This window comes from Lathyrus oleraceus, chromosome 4 (assembly GCF_024323335.1).
Source record: "Lathyrus oleraceus cultivar Zhongwan6 chromosome 4, CAAS_Psat_ZW6_1.0, whole genome shotgun sequence".
Lineage (NCBI taxonomy): Eukaryota > Viridiplantae > Streptophyta > Magnoliopsida > Fabales > Fabaceae > Lathyrus > Lathyrus oleraceus.
In genome coordinates, this window is record NC_066582.1 from 399,724,624 (window position 1) to 399,731,307 (window position 6,684).

At 39.4% G+C, this 6,684-nt stretch overlaps 1 non-coding gene across 1 annotated transcript; it reads left to right on the plus strand.

Moving 5' to 3' along the window:
- Positions 1 to 5,560: 5,560 nt before the first annotated feature.
- Positions 5,561 to 5,667, plus strand: LOC127077769 (small nucleolar RNA R71). The gene has a single exon (XR_007787543.1). It is a non-coding gene; the product is annotated as a small nucleolar RNA R71 (small nucleolar RNA).
- The last annotated feature ends 1,017 nt before the right edge of the window (positions 5,668 to 6,684 follow it).

Below are 6,684 nucleotides of genomic sequence, written 5' to 3' on the forward strand. Positions count from 1 at the left end.
TAATAAAAAGTTCCCACATGCTACTGGGCGAGACTGGGATGCACAAAATAATAGGAAGATCTCCTCTTCACTCAGTAGTGTCTCTGCATCCGGCCTTCCCAGGAAGGAATGTGCTAATATCATCTGAAAGTATCTGAAGGTTGGGTTATGTATGACATGAGACAGCTGCATAAATGGATTCTGGCTTCCGCCACCTAAGATATCACTCCAAAACTTCTCACCCTCCTTACCCGGGAAATATCCCATAGGTGTCTCCGGGATAGCATCAGGAGTAGTCTGGAAGCCCAATAAGTCACCGAACTCTTTCTGGCTGAAGGAGTACTCAACTTCGAAAAGCCTGAAAGTAGCATACCCATCTGGTCCAAAAAATGGGTCATAGTCGAATGAACTCAGGAACTCCAAAGTCAGGTTCCTATATGTGTTACTCAAGTCATCAGCAAACTCATCCCAAGGAATCGGATACTCGACTCGATACCAAGTGCCTCCATACAGTGCTGATCAGGATAACGTGTGGGTGCCATAGGGCGCTGATACAAAGCGATGTAGCGCTCCCTCTGAGCATTATCTATATAGGCCATATGCTTGTCATCGAAATCCTGCATCCTGTAAAAGTTAAGAAAGTGATCCTGAAAATACAAACCATTCAAATCTTAGTTTCAATGCAAAATATGATAAAATAAAATAAAAATAAATAAATGCGAAAAAGTAAAATGAAAGAAAAACCATGGGTTGCCTCCCACGCAACGCTTGTTTAACATCAATAGCTTGACGATTAGAATTTATACACCTGTAGTAGTAGGAATTGGTTGATCAATCAGGGTGTGGCTTGAGTAGTATGCTGAAATGTCTCCTCCTTCATAGAGCTTCAGTCTTTGTCCATTTACAATGAATGGACTACAGGTTTCGTTCTTGATTTCTACGGCTCCGGATCTCAGAATCTTGAATACTTCGAAAGGACCGGTCCATCTTGAACGTAGCTTTCCAGGGAAGAGTCGTAACCTAGAGTTAAAAAGGAGAACAGGATCCCTATATCCAAATTTTTCTTTACTATTCTTTTATCGTGATAGGCTTTTGTCCTCTCTTTATATATTTTTGCATCCTCGTAGGCAAATTGCCTAAGTTCTTCTAGTTTATGAATGACTAGGGTACGCTTTTCTCCAGCGGCTAGGTAGTCTAAATTCAAAGTTTTAATGGCCCAATAGGCCTTATGCTCTAATTCGAATGGTAAGTGACATGATTTTCCATAGACTAGTTGATAAGGAGTAGTTCCTATAGGGGTTTTGAAAGTGGTTCTATAGGCCCATAATGCTTCTTGAAGCTTCTGAGACCAGTCTCTCCTAGAAATAGAAACAGTTCTCTCTAGGATTTGTTTTATCTCCCTATTAGATACTTCTACTTGGCACTAGTCTGTGGGTGGAATGGTGTTGCTACTCTATGCCTAACTCCATATTTTCTTAAAAGTTTGTCAAATATTCTCGATATAAAGTGTGATCCTCCATCGCTTATGACTAAACGTGGTGTTCCAAATCTAGGGAATATATAGTTTTTAAATAGTTTGATTACTACCCTAGTGTCGTTTGTGGGTGCAGCTATAGCTTCAATCCACTTAGACACATAGTCTACAGCTACTAAGATATACCTATTCCCTAAGGATGGTGGAAAAGGTCCCATGAAATCTATACCCCATACGTCAAAGAGTTCTACTTCGTGAATGTTTCTTAGAGGCATTTCATCACGCCTTGAAATGTTTCCAGTGCGTTGGCATCTATCACACTTGACAATGCAAGCATAGACATCACGCCACATGGTAGGCCAGAATAGGCCAGCTTGAAGAATCTTGACGTATGTCTTAGAGGTGCTCGCATGTCCACCATAAGGTGCAGGATGACAATGCTCAATAATACTATTTACCTCTTCTTCTGGAACGCAACGGCGAAAAATGCCATCTTTACCCCTTTTGAAAAGGAGCGGTTCGTCCCAATAGAAGTTTCTCACATCATGGAAGAATTTCTTCTTGCGGTGGTAGTCAAGATCAGGGGGTACTATATCAGCAGCTAGGTAATTAACGAAATCTGCATACCAGGGTACGTTACTTATTGCTAAGGAATTTTGGGAATGCTCATAAGGATCTAGGTTATTATCTTCAATGGTTTCTACTCTAGCGATCAGTCTATCATAGGCGAAATTATCATTTATGGGTACTAGTTCTGGTTTTAGATGTTCTAGCCTAGAAAGGTGATCGGCTACTACATTTTCAGTGCCTTTTTTTATCTCTTATGTCTAAATCAAACTCTTGTAGTAATAGAATCCATCGGAGTAACCTGGGCTTAGCATCTTTTTTACTTAATAGGTAACGAATGACAGCATGATCGGTGTAAACTATAATTTTTGCTCCTACTAGATAGGATCTAAATTTGTCTATAGCGAAAACTACAGCGAGTAATTCTTTTTCAGTTGTTGCGTAGTTAAGTTGGGCAGCATCTAGGGTTCTACTGGCATAATAAATGGCATTTAATTTTTTATCTTTCCTTTGTCCTAGAACGGCTCCAACTGCATAATCACTAGCATCGCATATTATCTCAAAAGGTTCTGACCAATCAGGTGGTTCCATAATGGGTGCTGAGATCAAAGCTTGCTTTAAAAGATTAAATGTGTCATTACATTTTTCATCGAAAATGAATTCAGTATCTTTCATTAAAAGTCCGGTTAAAGGTTTAGTTATTTTGGAGAAGTCCTTAATAAAACGCCGGTAGAATCCAGCGTGTCCAAGAAAGCTTCGGACTTCTCTAATGGTTTTTGGGGGTTTTAGGTTTTCTATAACTTCTATTTTAGCTTTATCTACCTCTATACCTTTTTCAGAAACTATATATCCTAAAACTATTCCTTCGGTTACCATGAAATGACATTTTTCCCAGTTTAGCACGAGGTTCACCTCCACGCATCTTTCCAGGATTTTCTCAAGGTTAACAAGACAATTATGGAAATTAAATCCGCAAACCGAGAAATCATCCATAAACACTTCCATGATACCGTCTAGGTAATCTGTAAAGTAGTTAGGGCATTACAGAGGCCGAACGACATTCGTCTGTAGGCAAAAGTTCCATAAGGGCATGTAAAGGTAGTTTTTTCTTGATCTTCGGGGTGGATAGGTATTTGGAAGAATCCAGAGTATCCATCTAGATAGCAGAAGTAAGAGTGTCTGGCTAGACGCTCCAACATCTAGTCTATAAATGGTAAAGGGAAATGATCCTTCCTAGTTGCTTTATTTAATTTTCTATAATCTATACACATCCGCCATCCTCCTTCTAAATGTTTTGCTACATGTTCACCTTTATTGTTTTGCACGACTGTAATGCCTCCCTTTTTAGGTACTACATGCACAGGGCTCACCCACTTACTATCCGAGATCTGGTAGATTATACCTGCCTCAAGTAACTTAAGAACTTCCTTTTTAACAACATCACTCATTATAGGGTTTATTCTTCTCTGATGTTCCCTGGAGGGTTTTGAATCTTCTTCTAGTGAAATCTGATGCATGCATACGGATGGGCTTATACCTTTCAGGTCAGAGATATTATATCCTAAGGCTGAGGGATATCTTCGTAAAACGTCTAAAAGTTGGTTTGTTTCCTTTTGGCTCAAGGTAGCACTAACTATAATTGGACGATTCATCTTTTCATTGAGGAACTCGTATCTCAGGTTCTTAGGTAGTCCCTTAAGTTCTAAGGTTGGCTTCTTAGGGCATGGCATAGGATCTGGGGTAAGGGATAAACATTCGTAAAGGTTATCATCGATGTAGGGTTTCTTAAAGTCATCATCTTCACTTATGAGAGTTGATGGTAACTTAATTGTTTTTATAATTTCTTTTTGTTCTAATTCTCTAACACATTCATCAATGATATCTAAGGCAAAACACGAGTCTCCCATCACAGGTGCCATAAGAAATTTCGAAAGTATAAATTCTATTTTCTCGTCACCTATCTCAAATGTCAACTTTCCTTTCTTGACATCTATTATGGCTCCTACAGTCGATAAGAATGGTCTACCTAGAAGGGTTGGTATATCATTGTCCTCTTTGATGTCCATGACAACAAAATCAGTAGGGATAAATAACTGACCTATCCTAACAGGAACATCTTCTAAAATGCCTATCAGATACTTAATAGATCTATCGGCTAACTGAAGTGACATCTTAGTGGGCTGTAATTCTCCTAAGTTTAACCTCTCACAAACTGCTAAAGGCATTAGGCTCACACTAGCTCCTAAGTCTATAAAAGCTTTTTCGATGACATGATTACCCAAAAGGCAAGGAATGGAGAACTTTCCAGGATCTTTATCTTTCTTTGCTAATTCTTCCTCGGAAATAGCATTACATTCCAAGGGCTTCGGATCGTCAAGTCTACGTTTGTTGCTAAAGATGTCTTTGAGAAACTTTGCATAAGAAGGTATCTGGGTGATGGCTTCTGTGAAAGGGATTTCTACATGAAGTTTTTCTATAACTTTAATAAATTTTTGATACTGTTTATTGATCTGGGTTTGTTTGAGTCTTTGCGGATATGGTATAGGTGGTTTATATGGCGGGGGTGGTACGTAAGTTTTATCTTTAGGTTCTTCTCCTTTATCTCGACCTTCCTGGTTTTCAGGTTCCTCTGGTTCCTTTACTTCGTCCGTGGGTTTCGTACATTCCTTAGAAGTTTTGGGTTCACTCAATCTAGGGTTTGGTGGCTCATCATAAGCGTTCCCACTTTGTAGGGTAATGGCATTGGCTTGTCCTCTCGGATTTTATTGAGGTTGTCCAGGGAATTGTCCTCCAGGAGTAGTCGGAGGGGCTTAGTTTAAAGCTACCTGAGAGATCTGGGTTTCAAGCATCTTGGTATGAGTAACTATTTGGTCAACCTTGGTTCCTAACTGAGTAATCAATTTGTTAACATGAATGTTTTGGTTCATGAACTCCTTGTTTTGTTGGGTTTGAGCGGTGATAAAAATTTCCATAATTTCCTCAAGGCTCGGCTTTGGTGGTACATGTTGCATAGGTTGATTTGATCTTGGGGCTTGATAACTAGGTCTCGGGGGTGCATTATTTTGAATAGGGTTATTCTTTTTATAGGAAAAGTTTGGGTGATTCCTCCATCCAGGGTTATAGGTATTCGAATATGGGTTCCCTTGGGTGTAGTTTACTTGCTCAGAGTGGGTTTCGTTTAATAGACTGCATTCTGCAGATTGGTGTCCTTTGGTTCCACATATCTCACAATCCGACGAAACTGCGGCTACAGTATTCGGGTTTATGCACATATGCTCGACTTTGAGGGATAATGCGTCCATTTTAGCTTGCATCATGTCTATAGAGCTTAGTTCATGCACTCCTCCTTGGGCTTCCTTCTTCTCAACTGTCGCTCGTTCGATTCCCCATGATTGATGGTTTTGAGCCATGTCTTCGATGAGGGCACTAGCTTCAGGATAAGGTTTGTTCATCAGAGCAGCGCCTGCGGCAGCGTCGATGGTCATCTTTATGTTGTAATGAAGTCCATTATAGAAGGTTTGAATGATTAACCAATTTTCTAAACCATGATGTGGGCATGCTCGTAACAACTCTTTATATCTCTCCCAAGCATCGAACAACGATTCTCCTTGGTTTTGGGTAAATCTAGTTATATGGTTTCGAAGAATGGCGGTCTTACTCGGGGAAAAATATCTAGCAAGAAAAACTCTTCTAAGGTTATCCCAAGTCGTAATGGAATTGGGTGGAAGGGAATCTAACCATGATAGGGCGTTATCTATGAGGGAAAAAGGAAATAATCTTAAATGTATTGCCTCAGGAGAAGCTCCATTGGTTTTAAAAGTGTCTGTTAATTGAAGAAATCTTTTTAAATGTTTGTTTGGGTTCTCTGTAGCGAGACCTGCGAATTGTCTCTGTTGCACTAGTTGCAACAGGGATGGTTTAAGTTCAAAATTATTAGCTGGGATGGTTGGGTTTACTATACTAGAACTAGGTTCTTCATTAGATGGTTGAGCGAAATACTTAAGAGGTCTTCGGTTTTGATCTTCGGCCATAGCTCTCTTAATTCTATGAAAGAATAAACGTGCGCGAGCGTAACGTTCAGGTTCCGCCAGAGGGTATACTAAGCTTAAACTTCCGGTGCTGCGAGTTCTTCGCATTGACCGGCGGGAAATAGCCTAAGTCTAAACGATATAACAATAGGAAAATGAAATTTGACGAAATTGGTCCCCGACAACGGCGCCAAAAACTTGATGCGGTGTTTCGCAAGTATACAAACGCGTCAGAGTAATATAAAAGATTGTCGAATCCACAGAGACCAAGTGTCAATCTATCGTTATCTATTGTTATGGTGCTTATCAAAGGCAATCGAAATAGGTGTTTTTTTGGAGTGTGCAATGAAAAGTAAAGTATTGAAATAAAATATAATTAATAAAGACAGGGTCGAATGTAATTCACGTAATTAATTAATAATCCAAGTACTTGCTAATAGAGCTACTTATGGGCAGTGTTTCCTACTTTGAAAAGAACTAATTTAACAAGAATTGTCGCTTTCGCGTATTCAGAACCGAGTTGTACTCTCTAATCAAACCCTCTTATTGTCACTTATAAAAAGGCGCGCATTGCGTTAGATTAGTAAACCTATTTTTAAGAAATATAGTATCTTTACTAAGTTGAAAAGTATTATA